Below are 21,655 nucleotides of genomic sequence, written 5' to 3' on the forward strand. Positions count from 1 at the left end.
AGTGTCAATAGTACAGTGTCAGTGCTTTTTATTAGCACTGGTCTCTGCATTATGGTCACTGGAGATGTCTGTGGCATTTAGTCAGTTCTCAGACAGTGTCAGTTAGTGTTAGAATAGCCACTGTACTATCCCAGTCCCACTATAAGTTGCTAATTACTGCCATTACTAGTATAAAAAAAAATTCCAGTACCAATTAATATACACTTATTGGGATTTTTCTTTTACCAAAGACATATAGCAGAGTACATTGTGGCCTAAATTTAAGGAAACATTTTATTTTTTTATTTTTTTTAGCAGATATGTTTTATACCAGAAAGTAACAAATTTTTTTATTTTATTTTTGGTCTTCATTTATAGCACAAAAAATAAAAAAAACCCAGTGATCAAATACCCCCAAAAGAAATCTCTATTGTGTGAACAAAATCTATAAATGTCATTTGTGTACAGTGTTGCGTGACCATGCAATTGTCAGTTAAAGTGCCGTATAGCAAAAAATGGCCTGGTTATGAGGAAGGGTAAATTTTCTGGAGGCCAAGTGGGTAAAAAAAAGAAATAGTTTATGCACACACATGGTTTAAATTGTTTTTAGTATTATAGTATGGGCAAGAAGTATTTTGTGTCCTCAGTAAAAGGATGTAATGCTAAAAGATTATATGGTTAGGTGCACTTTGTTCTCTGGCAAAAATTTTAATAAAATATGCAAGGTTGATGTAGAGGGTTCATTTTCTTCCTAAAGTGATAAAAGCCCCACAATTAAAAATAAGAAATATATGTCCTAAGAAAGGGCATCTGGGCTGGTTTTAGATCCATCAAAGGTTTTGAAGAGTGGACTTGTAGGACTTGGTATGTAGGGCAGGATTTGCCTCAATGACAATGAAGAAAGTAGTCAATTTGTATACCAGGAGGGAAAACCAGATAGGATACTGACAAAAGAATCCCAAATCCATAGTAAACAAATCAGCAGAGAAGAGAGTAAGATTTGTTAATCAGGGAGGTTTCAATGGGCTAGCAAGTACTGTATTAATCAGTACTACCTAGACAGTGATCTAGTGCAAACAAACATAATATGAAAGGGCAAGCAACAGATATCATACCAGTCTAAAAGATGGGCAGCTAGTGGAAAAAGAGCAGCAAAAAAGGGCAGCCAGTGGCAAAAGTCAGAAACAGGATTATAGTGTAAAGTTGTTTCAATTCCTTGATGACTGAGGCATCAGAGGAAGACATCTCCTGGAAGAAGAGGAGTGGGGATTTCCATGCTTAACCAGGCAGGTGGCCTTCTGACAATGATTTGTCAGAAGGCTATTTGTCCAGCCAGGGTTCCAGGGTTGGTACTGTAATTCCTAGGAATTTGGTGAAAGTCCTGAGATTGGCAGGTGCAAATGTATAAATACTTTTCCATCCCCGCAGGTGTATTGGATAACTTGGTTAGTAAAGGAGTACAGAATCTCCCCATAGCTTAGTGAGAGAGCAGAAAGTCCACCTCTGTGCCAGAATGGGTTGCAATATTTCAGCATATAAAGTTATAATAGTTCAATTGAAAATCAACAGACCCCTTCTCCTTGGTTTTCTACAGGACATTTTTCTTAAGCTTGTAGAAATGGACTTGACAGAAGACATCTCTGGGGGGGGTTAGAAGCTAGTCTCCAGTAGCTCAGGATACAACGGACTATGCTGATTTCAATTTTTTCATTAACTGCTAATATGAAAAGCATAATAAAGATAGCTCTGACAGTATGCTCCAAATCAGCCTGATTTGTAGCCTCAGGTACAATATATCTTTCAGCTGAATGTTGTCTGTTGGAAATATCAATTATATGGGTCCACAAGGTTTTGATGTATCCCTGCTGCTGTGAAACTGTTTCTTAGAATTCTGTGAGTAAGTGATGTGTTAGCCATTCCACCTCATTAGGCCTTCCTAATTCACTTCAATGTTCTTCTTTTCAGCAAATTGCATGTGCACAAAAATGTATTCAATGTCTTTCTAAATGGTAAATAGGGCAAACATCTTCTTCAGCTCCGAGGGTGCTTGCAGCCTTGAAATCATTGTATGAAAAGACTCTGGTTGCATAGACATCCTCCTATCCAACAAACATATTTGGTGATCTAATGTGGTTCGCTGTAAATCATCTGAGTCCCATACCATCCTGTTATTGTAAGCTATGTTTTGGGAGTTTGGATTTCAATGAAAAGAGTCAGTGTTAGTTTTCCTGGGTCTGGTGAGCAGATAATTTTGCTTCTGAGGCTTTCTTTGTGCTGTGACTTATAGTCTAAAGCAGAATATACACAAACCAAATATTGGCTGGTTCAGCAGGAATTGGATAACTTTCGGTCAGTGTGTACCGCTGTCTGTTAAGCAGAAGCTGGTCTAAGGACTTGTTTCTGTCGAAAGGTCATTCTAGAAAACCAACTTTCAATAAGCACTTGCAGCTGATAGCTGCAGTTCTGTTCTGTGTATTTTGATGGGTGGGGGGTATCCCCTGCTGTCAAAACACAATAGGACAGCAAGTGAGATCTCTGCATCAACATGGTTTGTGGAAGTAAACTTGTTTACTCTGCTTGAAAGAGTAACTGGCATATGATACTGTATAGATAAGAAGCTGGGTGATGATGTGGGAGATTTCAGCAGACATATCTGCTTGCAGCCATGACACATGCCATGAGCTACACAGCGTGACATGTGTCAAATTGAATATCTTATGCTATGAACAGGTATGGAAATTGCAATATATTTCCAGAATTTAATAAGAACAAGTTTGATCATCTCAAGTCAACAAATTCTATGGCCCTGAACAAATTACTTTAAGAATGGTTTTACCCTGTATAGTAATTAATCAAATTAAAACTGCTCAGATTATTTTTTGAAAACAGAATATTGTGTTTTCCTTCAGAATTCATTGAATTGCCAGACTTGAGCGATTCATTTGTTTCAATTAGTGATTCTGAAAACTTGTGAGCCACTCTCTGACAGCTGGTAAAAGGCAGTTTTGTCATTTAGATGTAAATAACTGTGGGTGACAATTAACAAAATGTTGCTAGAAGAATTGATAACTACATAATTACTGCCTTGAACATTGCACCTAAAGCAAATTTAAAGCCTAAACTCTACCTGCATAGAGAAACGTTTGGTAAGTGGCAAAGACAAATTATTTGTTTTCCAAAATCTGGTTCTGTAGGTTTAATATTTTCTTTATAATTAGGTTATCATGTGTGAGCATTGTGGAATTCAATGAGCTGAATGCAATTTTGCTATTCAATCAAATATTATGCCTTTCAATCATGATTAAAGTGAGAAAAATAGGATGCATTAAATGTAAGTATGTGTTACACTATATTTTAAAGCAAAATTGTATGTAAGTAATAATCCACTAACTTAAAGAACGCTTTGTCCCCTGAGGCTTACATTTTCATACATATTTGTGTTTTAAAACTGTTTAGGATTTTGGCAATGCACTGAACCCAATAAAGATCTTCAAAGGAAATTTAAATTGCCAATCCTAGAACTGCCCAGCTAGCAGTTCTAGGATTCTGAAAGACCCAGGGCATCCTTGAACGTAAGGTAAAAGGTTGCAGTGTTCCAATTTGAACAAACCTCTATTCTGTTCTCCACATATCTAAAAGTGTATCACAAGTGACCACAAGTATCTGTTCATCTGTGTAAGTTTTTTTTCTTTGCTTTCCCAGACACAGAGAGATAGCACTTGTACTTTCTGAAAGGTAGTTTCTGCATATTTGAGATGAAGGGAAGTTGAATAGATATTTGGAGTCAGTGCCCAATTTTCCAAGGCCTACCAATGTGCCTGCAAATGTAGTTCAGTCATCTCAAATAAACAGATGTGTTCATATACTGTATATTACCAACGGACATCTTTAGGAATGGGGCATGGCTTGGGCCTAGAAACAACTATAGCATGTAGAGTTCAGCAGCCTAAGTCTCTGTAGGCACAACATAGTATGCTTACCATGGTTAATGGAACAAAGTTGTTTCTATATCAGCAACACTTACAGATCAGGAACGATGGTTGCAAAATATTCACATGCCATAGAATAGCTTGCTATTTTTTTTTAATTTGGGTAGCAGAATATGAATATTCACACAAACAAACCGACACCTATCGGTAGATATGTTTGTGACGATCGCGGCGTCACACCCCAGCCCTTCTCACCAAACTCGTGACCGAAGGACTAGTACAATCTAAAACCGCGCTGTCACGTGCGTAACAATGCCATGTCCAGCTGTACCCTGCTCATCGATTTTCCAGCTAATGGACCACAATCGATGTAACTGCAGCCTGAGCACGATTCTTACTGGGTCAGGATAATTACGCAATTAACCCGTCACACTGCCACCACCTCCTTTTTGTACAGAGAAAGAGGAAACTTAGCAATATCAGCAATAACACTATTATGTTTGAATAATAGTTGGTATACCACTGTCACCGCAGGCAGAGATATACCAAAGTTTAAAACACACACAGTAGCAATGTTCAGAGGCAGGGGTTCTGAATTTGCATTAAAGAGTTTTAGAAACAGTTCAACACTTTCAGAAAGTAAGATTTATTACTAAAAGGTCAAAAGGGTGCAATAAAAATATTTACAGAAAAAGATGTAGCCAATATATATATAAATATACAGAAATCAATAGCACAGCAAAGAGATAACAGAAAGGAATTTAGATAGATAAAGTACTTGCCAAAAGCCTTGGGTTAAGCAGCTTTCAAGTTTTCTGAGCAAAAGTGCGTTTTCTCCCAAAGTTGGTTCCGATGTTAAAAAGGGAGAATTCTTCAACTCAGCTCAACTCAGCTTAGCTTAGCTTTTCTAGGAACTCCACAGGGTGTCTCCCTGACTCAGAGAACCAATTGCCTCATTTGGGGAGGGAGTTGTGTAGGCGGGGAGCTCAGGCTTTGACCAAAGCCTTCCCAAATTATACTATGGCCAATAACTTTTCCTCGGTACATATAACATTCTATCCATGAGTAGATTAATACCCAGAATCATCTGCTGAATGGTTAGATATGAAATATGAAATATCTGCTTGAATGGTTAAGGAGATGTAAATTTCTGCTCTCCTGTGTATGTCAGATAGGGGGTGTAATATACCAGGCGACTTGTCTTACCGTGAGACATCCGAATATGTGTTCCATGTTTGTGTAATTATTTCCTATTTGGAGATATAAAATTATATGGAAAAGTGAGTTTTTAAATGTAAATCTGTTTTTTGAAGCTCAGTGAGGGCTGGTTTATGGCTTGATGACAGCCCTGGAGCTCTCCCACTGGGGCCTGTTGCCTTTTGAACTCAGCAAGCACACACAGACCACATTCCTGAGGGAGGGGGGAAATTGAAGGAGGAAGCCTGATTTGGGAGTGAAAGATGATACAAAATGTGAGATTCTTAACAAGATGGATGACCGCGTCCATCTCGGTGTGCACGATTGCTACAATGTTCCTCAAGCTTGATGCTCAGTCCTGACCTAGCTGATTAAAATCTAATGGGGATGCATCTTTAAATAGACGCTCAACACGTACTTCTCTCTCATATGTCGCTCAGCGGGAGTGGTCGTGGATCTGGAGGACTGGAATAGGGCCTGGTCATTTATAGCTAAATGTTCATTTAATACAACCACGCTGGAGGCGGCATACAAAGTATTGTTTTGTTGGTATTGGGTCCCAGCTCTATTGACCCAGGCAAACCCTGCCTGCAGTCATTGATGCTTTCAGGGTCGTAGTCATCGTGGAGATATATGCATATATGGTGGTCATGCCTGAAACTGATTACTTTTTGGTCTCGTGTATTTGACCTCCTTTTCACCTTGTTCCATCTCTCCATGCTCTGGGATGCTCGGTATGCTTTGCTTCATTGTCCCATATCGGGCATGTTGGCTCACCAGCAGAAGTTGGCTTCCTATTTGTTCTTGAACAATTGCATGGCAGAGCCTGTCTGTCCCACTTCAGGGGGTGCTTGACCATATGACCATGCTCAATGAACAGATGTCAAGTATCTATAATGACTCCCAATGGAAATTTTTGAAAATATGGGAGTCGTGGTTGACATATGCTTTTCCCACACTCCCCCCGGCTAATCTGGGTTTGTGATGTTGTTTGGTATTGGTGTTCCCAGACCCTTGCTCCTGATCTTGTCTTCTTCCTTTTCTATTCCTTTTTTCTTTCTATTTTTGCTTGCCTTTTGTGAAGCGGTGAATAGCTGCCCTTTTTTTGAGCTACTGTCAGTGTTATATCACTGTTTTTGCAATTTATGTGCCATTGGGCGCACCTTTTGCACTGTTGGTAATAGAGCACTGTTTTCTTTACTTTTTTATGTGCCATTGATAGCCCCTGCGTGGGCGTGTCCTGTTGCACAAGTCTTGTTGAAATGTTTACAAATGAATAAAAACCATTGAAATATAAAAGCTAATTTGGAGTCCCAGTCAATTTAATAATTAATCTAAATACCAAACTTTAAATGTGAACTGCACTCATGTATAAACACGTTAATTAAGTGATCACTTAACAAATACAGTAAATGTATTTAAACACTTGCCATCCACCTGCAGCACATGTATTGTGAGAGATCAGCAGCTACAAGCTAAGCGACATACCCATACGTTGTACCTCGTTTTCGTATTTTCAGGCGCACGCCCCCTGCTGACTTGTGCTGTGATTGGACACAGCATGAGGTTGTCATCAGGTTTAAGCCAGGGGCGGACTGACCATTCAAGCACACAGGCACTGCCCGAGGGCCCAGGGTCAGTAGGGGGCCCCATGAAATGCCCCTGGTACCTTTTTTATAGGCTTTTTTGTGTGTGGGCAAGGACACAGGGGCCCCATGATCCCCTATTGCCCGGGGGCCCCATGAGTTGTCAGTCCGCCCCTGGTTTCAGCGAATGATTTTTCCTCTATATCTGCTTATTGGCTGTGGCCCATCACAGCACAGAGTTCTGTATTTACAAGAACATAGAAATCTGTACACAGACAGCGATCTGGCTGTCTCCTCTCCCTGAAATCAACCCTGAGTTCAGGAAGAAGCAGCATCCAGATCTGTGAGTAAAGCAGCACACATTACACTTGTTAGGCACAGAATTATCCCCTTGATTGACCCTTGATGTTAATCACTGCTATCTCTCTGTGTCTAGGATGTTAATCCCTTCTTAGCCACTGTCATTAGTACAGTTTACAGTATATATATATATGGACAGTGGCTAAATAGTTAGCATTTCTGCCTGGCAGTACTGGGGTCGTTGGTTCAAATCCTAACCACAGCACCACCTGCCTGGAGTTTACATGTTCTCCCTGTGCCTCTGATTTCCTTTCACACTCCAAAGACATGCTGGTAGGTTAATTGGATCCTGTCTAAATTGGCCCTAGTATGTATGAATGTGAGTTAGGGACTTTAGATTGTATGGCCCTTGAGGGTTAGGGACTGATGTGAATGTACAATATACTGTATATGTAAAGCGCTGCGTAAATTGACAGCGTTATATAAGTACCTGAAATAAATAAATTATCACTTATCACAGCATTAGTATGACTAAGTCACTGATCACAGCCAATGCTGGTATAGTGTCTATAGCTGTGTAAATTCCAGTATACGTACCATTGTTTGTAAACGCTATACCTTTCACACAAACCAATCAATATAAACTTATTGGGATATTTTTTGTTTTACTAAAGACATGCAGCAGTAAACATTTTGGCATAAATATATGAAGACATTTGGTTTTATTGGATATGATTTATAACAATGTAGAAAATATTGTTTTTTTTTTTTTATATAATAAAAAATAAAATAAACGCAAGTGGTGATCAAATACCACCAAAAGAAAGCTCTATTTGTGTGAAAAATTATATACATTTAATTTGGGCAATGTGCAATTGCCAGTTAAAGTAGAACAGTGTTGAATAGCAAAAAATATCATGGTCATGAAGGGGCCAAAACATTCCAGAGGTCAAGTGGTTAATTATTAATTCATTTAACTACCTAAACAAGACTTTTTTTTATCAGCCCACTATACTGCCCTTTACAGAATTAAACAGACCGGGAGAGGGAGGATTAACATTAGGCTCTGCTATATGTACATTTATGCTAACAAGGGACATACTGACAGGAGAATAGGGCAGAGTGATCAGAGAGATGATCTCATCAGTGTATTACTGCTGCTTTATTGTTCAATCATCAATCTGAAACAAAATATGCTACTCTTGTAGTGGAAGTCAAAGGACTGGCAATGCTCTCTGGCATGTGTGTCTAGATCACAAAATTGGCTGCATAATTACAATTACTAAAACAATTCCCAAAGAGTTGCATGTCCACCCCTTCCTGAAGATATCAGTATTTCACAATATGCGTATGGGCTGGGAGCAGGGGCGGACTGACCATTTGGAAACTCAGGCACTGCCTGAGGGCCCGGGGTCAGTAGGGGGCCCCATGAGATGCCCCTGGCTGGGAGCATCTAAAAAACTGACTAATTGTATTATAAGCTGCTGAGATCTTCTTCATCTGAATAAGCTTTATTTTAGTGCCATCATTAATTTATGTTTCTCTGCATTTGACTCAGGATCCAGTACTTTTTAGTAGTAGTGCCAAATCATAAACATATTGCTGCATTGATCTTAGTAAAATTTAGCAGGTAAACTAAAAAGGTTGGTGTACTTTATATGTGCTTTTATATGCTAAGATGCCTATTGTCTGTCTCCACACTGCTTCTTTTCCTAAAATCCTGTGTGTCTTCAATAACAAGCTAATTTGCAGGCACATTTCAACAAATTTTATTTACTGAAATATGGAGTTATGGTCATAAATATGTAAATTAATTTGAAAACATTTACTTTTTACCTGTCAGCTTGCAGCATATATGATCACTAACTAGTTTCTGTCTTGGTGGGGAAAAATACATTTACAAGCTGCCTATAAATATATTTACATCCTTACCAGTCATTTTTTATATTTCATCGTAATGAAACCATTCACCAATATAAAATAATGTATTTGCTATTAATATTCTCAATGCTGAACTATTTCCAGTGAATGCTGAATCCAGAATGCAATGCAATAATTCTTACTTTAGAATGATGGTTAGGCTTCTTCAGCTATGAGAGATCTAATTAATTGGGTTTTGGGATGCAAAGGAGAAACCCTTGACAGAAAACAGATTTTCTTCCCACACATAATTCTACTTGCTTTTCCCTGAGTGTTTTAGAATTAACTCTAATGTAGAACGTAACACTTGTTTCCATGCTTTACTTAAAAGGATTTGGAAAGTGATTTAAATATTAATTAAAATATATATTTTTTACTGTTGAAACATATTTCACTTTTCTAAGTTTTATTATATTTGACTCCATTTTTATTAATCTTGTCATAACAAATCATATAGAAGCATCTGTTCACTATCCAAAATAATAGTAGCTCCTTTAAACATCTCTAAACCTCTAATCCTATACCAAAAGAAATACATGGGCTGTTTTTGCTTTTTGTAAACTACTAGCTGCCTGGTTATCTCTAGTTTGATAAATTTTGGGTGACATTACAAGACCCATACATATAACCCATAACAAACATTTATTAAAGTAAGAATAAAGTTAAAACTCCTGATCTGTGCACTTGTTTTAACAAGTGCAGACCTCCATGTAAGGATGATTTACAGCTGTGTGGCACCATCCAAATCGGGATCAACCTTTTAATGCAGTAGGAGTTGTGGAGTAGAATCCTCATCTCCATTACATACAGTAATTGGCTTTTTAGAAATCACTGTACTTTCTTACTAATATAGCAACTAATAGGAAAGGTAACCCAGAAGCTATGGCTTAAAGCTTCAGTAGGCTATTTTCTTCTAGTTTACTAATTGAACTAATCCAATTGAATAAAACTGACTTCTCATTTATTGATAGTCTAATGGCTTATTTCTATTTTGTTGAGTTGCTCATCGTTTACTATGTAAGAGATAAGGTGAAAGGGTGAGACGTTTCCAAAGGTAGACATCATAAGATAGAAGATACACTATATTGCCAAAAGTATTTGGATACCTGCCTTTACATGCACATGAACTTTAATGGCATCCCAGTCTTAGTCCGTAGGGTCCAGTATTGAATTAGCCCACCCTTTGCATCTATAACAGCTTCAACTATTCTGGGAAGGCTGTCCACAAGGTTTAGTGTGTCTATGAAAATGTTTGACCAGTCTTTCAGAAGCGCATTTACGCAGTTGGGCACTGATGTCGGATGAGAAGGCCTGGCTCGCAGTCTTTGCTCTAATTCATCCCAAAGGTGTTCTATTGGGTTGCGGTCAGGACTCTGTACAGGCCAGTCAAGTTCCTCTACCCCAAACTCGCTCATCCATGTCTTTATGGACCTTGCTTTGTGCACTGGTGCGCATTAATGATGGAACAGAAAGGGGCCATCCCCAAACTGTGCCCACAAAGTTGGGAGCATGAAATTGTCCAAAATGTCTTGGTATGCTGACACCTTAGGAGTTCCCTTCACTGGAACTAAGGGGACAAACCCAACCCCTGAAAAACAACCCCACACCATAATCCCCCCTCCACCAAACTTTACACTTGGCACAATGCAGTCAGGCAAGTACCATTCTCAAGGCAACCGCCAAACACAGACATGTTCAGCAGCTTGCCAGACAGAAAAGTGTGATTTTTCACTCCAGAAAACACATCTCCACTGTCCAGTGGCAGCATACTTTACACCACTGCATCCGCCGTTTTGCATTGCAGTTGGTGATATAAGGCTTGGCTGCAGCTGCTCGGCCATGAAAACCCATTCCAAGAAGCTCTCTATGCACTGTAGTTGTGCTAATCTGAAGGCCACATGAAGTTTGGAGGTCTTTAGCTATTGACTCTGCAGTTGGCGACTTCTGTGTACTGTGCGCTTCTGCATGTGTTGACCCCACTGTCATTTTACGTGGCCTACCATTTCATGGCTGAGTTGCTGTTGTTCCCAGTTGCTTCCACTTTGTTATAATACCAATAAAAGTTGACCGTGGAATATTTAGTAGCAAGGAAATTTCACAGATGGACTTATTGCACAGGTGGCAACCTATCACGGTACCATACTTGAATTCACTGAGCTCCTGAGAAAGACCCATTCTTTCAAACATGTTTGTAGAAGCAGTCTGTATTCCTAGGTGCTTTATTTTATACACCTGTGGCCATGGAGGTGATTGGAAAACCTGAATCCAATGATTTGCAGGAGTGTCCCAATACTTTCGGAAATATAGTGTATTTATAAATATAATTATAATTGATGAATTTGTCCAAAATTTTCTTAAATTCCAATGTTCATTTATAGTTTCTAGTAAAAAGACCAAATGACAAAGACAGTAAAATATAAAGCACAAGACAACAAGAAGTGCATCTCTTCGTTTAATATCATTTAAAGGGATTTATTAAAAATAAAAATGATACCCATAAACACAGCGTTTGGAATGGGACTGCCTTGTTTTACAACTGATTATGTTCTCCAGCTAACTGTGCTAAAGAAGTAACTTTTCTATAAGATCATCTGTGGATGAACAGAACACTTTACAGTAAGCATTTTTAGATTTGTGTTTTGGAGAGTTTGTAACCAGAGTATTATATTGGGGTGGGTGATTGGGAAAAAGGAGCACTGTCATCTTTTATGTTGTACTTATGGTATCTAGATGGTGATATGATCTCTCAGGCAGCTCCTTATAAGTGTTAGCTCATTTTTTATCCCATTATTATTGATTATATGGTGTGTTTCCCAGTTTCATTTTACTGAGCAAACCATCCAAAGGAAAACTAAAGTCTATGTATAACCAAACAGTTTTGGATAGTGTAGGTAAAGGTTAAAACTTCTGTCATTTTATCTTGATTCCTATATAGGAGAACAACATTCACTTGTTGTGGAGACAGAACGGTAAGTAAAAGGAAATCTCTCCAAAGGACCGTTGTCCTCAAACCATGTGCCCCCCATTAGGAGATTTCCCCTATTTTCCTATTCTAGGGACACCTGTAAGATTGATTTCTCATCATTTTTACTTTAATGACAATGGTCACCAGGACAAATATAGAGGGTAAATCTCCCCAGTGGGACACAGACAGTAATAAAAGCTTGACTGGGGTACCAACTCTTCACCAAAATTTAGCCATATATACACTTTAACACTTTGTGCAAAACAAAGGAACTAGTAAAAAGCCATGAACAGATATCCTGAAATTAATTAATAAAAAAATGCTGAATCACGATAATGCAAACGTCTAAGGCAAAATAATGTGTGTGACTTATTCTCTTGTTTCTTTTGCTTAACCCCTGGTGACATGGTAACACGTATATACGGAATCCAGGAGATTAAGCCTTGGTGCTACATTTATGTGTTCTTGTGTCTTATTAGCCCCAGATCTCATACTAATGATAGGGAGCCAAGACTCCTGGTTCTCGGTCACCTAATAGCTCTGATTGGCTATCGCAGTGATCAGTCATTGTGCAGCCCATCCATGTGTTTTCTCTCTCCTCTAAATGGAACGATACATTATATCGTACTCTCCTTGCCAGGGGAGAAAAATGTAAAAAAAACAAAAGTGTGTTGAAAATAATTTTAAAAAAATAAAGAAAAAACTAGCTAGATCAAGGTTTGATCTAGCTCATTGTCGGGTTTAATGTCAGTGTCAAGGTAAGGTCAAGGCCCAGGTGAAAGGTCAGGGTATTTTAGGTAAGAATTTAAAAAAAAGGTTATTTTTTAAATTAGTATCAGTGTCAGGTAATGTCAGTGTCAGTATTTGCTAGGCAAAAAAAAGCAAAAATGCTCACTCTTGTTTCTGGGCTCTGCTACAGGTACAAACAACAAACAATGTTCACATATATGGTATTACTGTGATAAGCAGGGGATTTTATTTTGGGTTATTCCTTGGTGGTAAATTATGGTAATAGCAAGAAATATACAGATAAATTATTACTATTTTTTATATGTTGAGACAGGTTTCATTTTACAATAAAAAAAGAAAGCAAGATTTGATATGAGTAAAGAGAAAATAATCCACCTGGATACACAAAGTAGTTGTGATCAGGGGCGGACTGACAACTCATGGGGCCCCTGGGAAAAAGGGGATCATGGGGCCCCTGTGTCCTTGCCCAAACTCAAAAAAGCCTATGAAAAAGGTACCAGGGGCATCTCATGGGGCCCCCTACTGACCACGGGCCCTCGGGCAGTGCCCGAGTTTCCAAATGGTCAGTCCCCCCCTGGTTGTGATCATATGTATAGTTCCACTAACACACAAAAGTAGCAACATTGGGTCTGGATATGCTTTACTCTTGGTCACGAACGGGTTAATGAGCCCTGTTAATGAGCCTTATAAGAAATATACATAACATAAATTGCAACTCTTTTAAAAGATTATACGGTAAATTCAGCATCTGCTACAGGGTTAGGGCATAGGTTCTAACATTATTCTAATGAAGTGGATGCCTAACTTTGAAAGCTATAACATATTATGTGTGAATTTTATGAGCTAGCAACATCTTGATATTTAGATATGTAAGAAAACATTACCAAATATAAGGTTCTGCACTAATGCAGTCCTTGCCTCTCTGCCCACTCTGTTCTTATCTACAAAGCTCCAACATTTCCTGAAAGTGTCAAAAACTTGCCACTTCCATCTGACCCCTTTCCCCCCACATGACATTCTTATTGGCCCTGTATATGATGGGCTGTCTCACAAGACGAAGGTATGAGGAACATTCAAGTCAAATCGGAACTTTTAATTTTACAGGTATAAACAGGGATACTAGCGTAATGGTACTACATGCAGTAGTAGGAGGCATGTGTGTCCTATTAATGATAGGCTGCACATATGTTGTGGCCAGTCCAGAGACCGTTAATCAAGAGGGCAGACAGCAGTGTTAGTGCGTGCATGGAAAAGCATGTGGTGATGATGTTTCTTGTGAACAAAGGCTTAAAACCCACGGATATCTACAGAAGAACACAGTACGGTGATGAGACGCTCAGCCTTAGTAAGACATTTGAATGGAGTAAAAGTTTCAAAGATGGCCGTATGTCCATCAGTGACAATCCTGGGCATGGTGGTTCCCAGCCCACAGCAGTCGTTTCTGTGAACATTCAGTGGGTGGAATGCCTGACCCTGGATAATTGATGCATAACCTGTTGTGAAATTGCACAAGAGTCAAATCTTTCTGTGGGAACAGTAAACACAATGATGACAAGGTAAAGCAGGCTGTCCTAGGATGGTTCAGGCATACTGACAAATCTTTCTATGAAGTTTTCCAGGCATTAATAAAACACTGGGATAAATGTATAAATGCAGCAGGTGAGTATGTTGAAAAATTAATGTAGTTTCCATTCCTCGAAATTTGTTCTTTTATTATATAAACTCAAGCGTTCTGGTTTGAGTCGAATGCCCCTCGCATTGTACAGCAAGTAAGATGCGCAGACAGGCTCTAATACAGCAAGAAATATTTTTTAAAGATCAGCATTTGGCCAATGAGGTGAAGAAAAGTTTGCTGCTCTCCATTTTATTAACTTCTAAATTGAGTCTATTGATCCCTATAATAAAGCTCTCTTTACTTGAATATTTTGCCATGTGGTCATCAGCATGAAATATGGTGAAAACCTCTATTCTAAACAATATCACATCTCTCCTTTACTGGGTTGAAATTATTGTACCTATTATTGTTATTTAAAAGAATAATAGGAAAAAATTGCACAGAATAATACATGAGTACAAATCTGTTACTGGACACTTAATTTGTTTCTATAGTTAATTACTACCTCTGGAGCTCAAGAAAATGGGGAACAATATGAATGGTTTTCCACAGGAAACCAATTTTAGAGTTTGTAATTCAAGCAGAAGGAATTAAGAAATGGGTCTTGTGAACAAAACTGTATTTCTTATGTAAATGTCACCAAGTGAGATGACACCCAGCTATTTAGTAGCAGATTCGATACAGTTGCCAGCATGCATGCAGTGTCAAATTGGCCAAGACCCACAATTAATGCTTCAAGTAAGTGACTTCTCTCTGTAATTTACATTCAAAATGTCTAAAGGCTCCAGCAGTTTGACAATCAGGCTTTTATGCTGAGAATGTTTACTGCTTTAAAAAACACACTTAGAAGACATAAATTGAAAATTATATTCTTAGCAAATTAACAGACAACTATAAAACTTTTATTTTGTTTGAACATCACTTTTTCTTGCAAGTGTTTTTTGCCTTGACAATAATTCTGTTGCAATCATTCTTCAAAAGTGAGCAACTGAAAAGTGATACTTAATAATAATACTTAATTAATAATAGATGACACTTCTTGGAAACCAGTGAGAAGATCTGCCTGCCATAGATCCTAATTCTATACCATCCATAATATTGTATGAACTGAAAATTTAGCAGAAGAGTGGATGCCAGCAGTAATGGCCAAATTGTGTGTGTATCCCAAGGATCTCAAGTTCAATTCACAGTATAAAAGACATAGAAAATGGGTAGATTATTTTTACATTATATTTGGTTAATGGGTATATTTAATGACCATTGCAAATACTCCAAATGTTTGTCCAATGGCTTTAGAAATATCAGCTTTATAGAGACTGGTATTTTACAAAAATGATGAAAATGAAATGGACTATGCTGAGGACTTAGACCTAAACTAGATCAAATAAAAAAATAGATAGATAGATAGAAAGATAATTAGATTGATCTGATTATTTCTTTAGTATATCATATCCAGTATGTTTAGGGTACAAACTTGGGCATATTAATCTTCCAAGAACAATCAAGATGTTTTTATTGTCCTTAGCTGAAATTATTTGTTGTCATGGCCTAATAACAGACTATTCTACCATTTAAATGTTCCTGCTTTTAGGCACATTTACATGTGTTTTGTTACCTTTAGCATGTTTAATCAGATCCTAGATGCAGGAGAATTCTATTTTCTCTAAATGCAGCTAAACTGACTGGACCTAAATGCAGGTACATATAAAGTGTTAATGACACCATTGAAAAATCATTACATGTATTTAGAAATGTCCTCTAAATGCATATAAATGCAGGTTTGACAGTGCCAATGTGAATAAAGCTTAACATTCTCCAATTACTGCAGGACAGATATTAATGAGTATTGATAGTTATCAGTATATTAACCATAAAAAAGCACAAACTGTCAGCAGTTTCAATAGTACAAATGCTACAGGCATGCTCCCTTAAACCAAGCTGATAAAGCAACTCTAGAACACATTTTTACCACCATTAACAAAGCCCAATTTTAGCTAGTAAATCCTAGCAATGCCTCCAAGAATCATTCAATTTCCCTATATGTAAGGTGTTAGGAAGTCATAAATATTGATTGAGTCACATAGATAACATAAAAACTGCTGATGGCTACACAATTATAGTTTTAGGTAGGGGTGAATGGTGGATAGTTAGGTAGTCAGAGCAGCAGAACAAAAGCACCAAGTTCCTAGATATGATATTTCAAAATGACTGATTTGAAAAAAAATGCAACAGCAGAATTAACGTAAAAATGTTACACATTAAAAAATGATGAGGTGGAGAGCGGAGCTGGTACTTGCCTTGCTACCATACAAGATGTTCAGTAACTTGTCAGAACAGAAAGAAACTCAATTTGAAATACTGTCTTGGTCCTGTCTTTGAAGATAGGATTCGTATGGGTCAGCATATTTTTATGTTATGTCAAAGTTTACCTTAGCTGTAGCTATGGAAATCTTGTAACTCATAAAACTGTCATTCTAAATGGCAGGAAGCTTTCATTAACTTCTATGGTGTAAATGGATTTTCTAAGAGAATAAAGTATGCTGCTGGAAGATAAAGAGAATGTTTTATATAAGCGAGAGAAGGAGAATGTGCTGTCTAAGATTATACGGAAGTATATATACCACATTTTCTTACAAACTTTTTCCTTTAAGCCACGGCAGTTGCCGTTTTTACACAATACTTTTTCTGTTGTTGGAAATGAAATGCTTTTAAAAGTATCTTGAATAACGAAAAACCTGATATGAAAGCATTCAATTTAGCAGCTCTTGGGTAAAATAAAAAGGAAAAATATAAAATGATTCTTTGGAAATCAGTTTTATAATAGTGTGAAAATTGAGTTGTGAATGCTCATCTTTATGTTTGTTACACAAATATACTTATATGGAATACTGATACAGAAAACAGTATTTGTAATTTTTCATAATTATGTTCTAAAAGTAAAAAAAATGCAGAAAATAAGACTTTCAAAATGCAGTATAATATGCAAATCATATTTCTATTAACCACTGATATACAACTATTCAACCAAAATTAGTAATAATGGTAAAACCATTGTTGTAAAATGTGTTCAAAGAAGTCCATACATAAATAGTTTTCATATGAGATTCTTATTTAATCTTCTGCTTGTGCCTGGAAATTAAATATTTGCCCACACTTAATGGCTATTTGTCTGCATTAACCTTGCAAGGTGTCAAATATGCAGCGATTGTGCGCAGCAGTGGGTGAAAAGAGACAATTTCGGCAGGACCTTCACAAGAATCGGCAGTGAATCACTGATAATATAAATTATTGCCATCTGTAAACAGTGAGAGTTAAAACACAACAGCATTAGATGCTTCAGCCTTTGTTGTATTATACATACCATGAGATGACATATGTTACTCAGCATGTGATTTTTAGCTAAGAGATATTTAATATGCAGACTCTAACTAGATTTCATTAATTTTGCTGAACACTGTGTAAAAAATATTTGTTTGGTTATTCATTCTCAATTGCACCTCTGTGTTGACCTCCTGCAGCCTATTCGCAGCCACTTTCTGTCTGCATGTATACACTGCAGACAGGGCTGTCTTTAAGGAAGGGCAAAAGGGGCAGCTGCCCTGGGCCCAGTAATTGCCTTTGGGCTCAAAGCAGCTGCCCTATACTTGCCAATTGTGCTGTGTCCTGATATCTCAGAGAGAAGTGCTGTCACTTTTGCTGCCCAGTTCTGCCCTATTGCCATGTACAGATGACTGTATGTCAGCAATCACATGTAAATAGTGACGGCATTCATATGTAAATAGTGGTAGCATGCATATGTAAATAGTGGCAGCAATGTGGAATTCATATGTAAATAGCGGCAGCATTCATTTGTATATTATGCTGAGGTTCCAGCCTCCATCACCTCTGCTGAATGCTGCCCACTGGAGAGCATGCTTGAATGTCCTGTCTGCAACTGTGGTCACTGAGCCTACTATCAGCCTGTTCTGCAAATGTAAGCAAAGTGGGGGGAGTGTGTGCAATTTAGGCAGAAAAAGGAATTACAGTTTGGGGTGCACAGCTGAGCAAGAAGGGGATGTACAGAGGTAAGGAAGGTGAATGCAAAGATGAGCAGAGAAGGCATGTAGAGTTAAGGTGGGGGGAGGTTGGAGTGGAGAGGATGGGGGAGGTTTGGGGTGCAGAGGTTAGCAGGAAAATTTAGGATGCAAAGGTGTACTGATAGGGTAGATAAAGATGTAGGTCACATGTACAGCAGTCCAATCATTTTAATGGGCTGCTCTTTGTGCTAGAAATGCAGAAAAAAGTCACTGACCTTTTTTCAAAATCTCACCAAGCCACACAGTGCCACAGCACAGTGATTTGTGGTGCATGCAAAAATGAGCACGTGAGCAGATGTGCAAAGGTGTCATTAAAAATGAATGGCACTGCTGTATATCTGTTAAAGGGCAGTATGTTTTTTTGGTGTCAGGAAAGTGATTTTGTACACGTTCCTGACATACATAAATGTGAACTTAGGCTAAATGTCTCAATTACATAGGTGGTCAGTATATACAGTATATTCTTCTTACATTGAGGCATAGTGTAGAATTCTTTAATTCACACGAGTTGTCAGTGTGAATGTTTCCCTTACATTGGTGATAAGTGTAAATCCCTCCTTACATTAGTGGTCACTGTGAATGTTCATGTTACATTAGTGGTCAGTGTAGATCTTCTTTACATTAGTGGCCAGTGTAGAAACTCCTCTTTATATTTTTAGTCCAAAAATCCTAAATTGCATTTGTGATGAATCCTCCCTTACAATGGTGGCCCATGTAGAAGCCCCCCTTAAATTTGTGATCAGTGTAAATTCCCCCTTACATGGCTGACTAGTATAGAAATGTATTGGTTGTTGGTGTAAAATTCCCCATTACATTGGTTGTTAGAGGAAATTACCCTTTACATTGATGGTACAGTAAGTGCAAAATCACCCTTAAACTGGTAGTCGGTGCAAACCCTTTACATTGGTCATTAGTGTAAATCCCCATTAACCACTTGCAGACCGCAAATAGCCGAATGACGACTTCACTGCTGCCGACCAGTTCTGGGAGGGCATCACCTGGCGATCTCCTGGCGATCTCTGTGATTGCTGTGTCCTATGGACACAGCTGATCACATGATGTGGTAAAAGGCCAATCACAGACAAATAGCTGAAAAATACTACTCACATGTATAGTGAGCAGCTGGTAGCAGGGAATTCCAAAATGGCCACCGGCCGTCCACAGGGGCCATGCGGTGTGACGTCACAGGGTATAAGGCACCTCCCTAAAACCCTGTGACGTCACACCGCATGGCCCCTGTGGATGGCCAGCGGCCATTTTGGAATTCCCTGCTACCAGCTGCTCACTATACATGTGAGTAGTATTTTTCAGCTATTTGTCTATTTTTCCCTTTGTGGATAATAAAGTACTACACTATCAGATTCTTCTGTTGTCTTGGCTCATTACTTCCGAGCCCCCCCCTCCTTCAAGGGTTATTGGGATGATCTGGTGGCCACATCATGATTGGTTAGACTCCCCCCGGTGGCGAGACGACTACATGTCCTCTGATATCTGGAGACCCTTAGGTTGCGATGTTTGCCCAGCTGATGCAGGCCAGATGACCACTCTCTGTGATCCAATTCCAGTTTCAGTAGCCAGATGACCAGGAGTTGGTTAACACTCAAATGCGCATTACCATTGCGCTTTCTGGTTAGTGCAATCTACACTCATTTCTGTGGGAGGAATATGGTCACAGAAGTCACTTATTGTGTCACCTTTTTGCCTTGAAAAATGTTTTATATTATGCACCGCAAGAACACTCTTGATGAAGATTTTTATTCACCATCATTATTATTCCTGGACTTTTAAGACAATTTCTAAGATCTATTTCAGTATTAAGTGGTGTTCACTTTACCATTTATTATATGCTGCACCGTATGATTATTTGCATGCATCATTGAATTTATTAGCGCTGCATGGTTTTTTGATACATTTTCGTTTGAGGCTCCTGGTGTTTGCCTTTCATGCTAGTCGCTCTTTGGTTGTTTATCCAGCGCTCGTATCTTTTCTGTTTTTAATCAGTGAGCAGTAAAGATCTGCTGTAATTTTTATCAACCAACCAGTGAGCAATAATAATGTGCAATAACCTCTAGCAGTCAGTCAGTGAGCAGTAAGGATGTGCAGTAACCTCTAGCAACCATTCAGTGAGTGGCAAGGATGTTCAGCAACCTCTAGCAACCAATCAGTGGGTAGTAATGATATGTAGTAATCTCTGGTAACCAATTAGCAAGCAGAAATCATGAGCTGTAACCTCTAGCAACTAATCAGTGAGCCGTAATGTATGCTGTAGTCTCTAGCAACCAGTCAGTGAGCGGTAATGATATGCTGTAACCTCCAGCAACCAATCACAATTGCTGCCTGATCTGCTGCAGTAAACTGATTTTGAGTCTAGTTGCTATTTATTGTAGGTCTCAGACCAGGTGGAGTGAAAAATTGCATGGGGGCCCACGAATATGTTTGCCCAGGGTCCAATCAATATTAAAGACAGCCTGGAGGCTTTGTGGCATTTCTCATGGCAGGTTTTCAGTTTGTGACAATACTGTATTAAGATTGAATAATGTTTGTTGAAATAGGCACTTGAAGCCTGTGTGATAGGAGGACAGGCAGAGGTACAAGCAGGAAATAGGGACAGAGCAACATCACCCTATAATTCTAAGAACATAAAAAAGTGACCTTCATGGAGGATTCACCAGATTTTATTTTAATGGAAGCTGAAAATTAAAGAAAAATACCTTTAAACTAAAGTGCATATTAAATTAAATATTTTATATGTTTGCCTGGTTTTGTTGATATGCAGGCTTTCGCCAGATATACAGTAAATTGTGGGAAAACCTGTAACAGGGATATAGACAGAAATACAAAAATATAACAGGGGTTCTACCCTTTACCTACTGTACTATAGTAAATAATTTTTATGCCTGTCTGTATTGCTCTCTAAGAGAGCCCCGGATAGCAGTAAAAACTTGACAGGTGTTTTAATCCTTCCCCGCTCAGTCCAAAACTAAGAAAAATGATTTGGATGGACATACAGTACACTTTAATTATTATGCAAAAGCTTGTATAAGAGTTAACAATTGGGTCTACGTAAACTTTAATCGGCTCCTGTTGGAAAAGGGTATTTGAATGTTTAGATAACCAATCTTTTTGGTACTTTAAAAAATGGCTGTGACTTTTCCTAAATAAGATAGTAGGTTTCTTATATGAACAAATCAGTGGGCTAAATAAATTTTGAATATACTCAATTAACCTGAATATGCAAAATGTGTGAGCAATTATTATTATTTTTTTTAAATAGTAGAAGACACAAACTATGAGGAAGGGCACCAAGCAAAGATGCTGGCACCAGAGAGAGAGCTCAT

At 38.3% G+C, this 21,655-nt stretch overlaps 1 protein-coding gene across 1 annotated transcript in view; it reads right to left on the reverse strand.

Annotated features, from left to right (window-relative positions):
* Positions 1 to 21,655, reverse strand: part of IL1RAPL1 (interleukin 1 receptor accessory protein like 1) — a 1,773,934-nt gene that overhangs the window by 348,545 nt on the left and 1,403,734 nt on the right. The window lies entirely within an intron of this gene.

This window comes from Staurois parvus, unplaced genomic scaffold (genome assembly GCF_062004578.1).
Source record: "Staurois parvus isolate SC_StPar_1 unplaced genomic scaffold, SC_StPar_1.0 ptg000145l, whole genome shotgun sequence".
Taxonomy (NCBI): Eukaryota; Metazoa; Chordata; class Amphibia; order Anura; family Ranidae; genus Staurois; species Staurois parvus.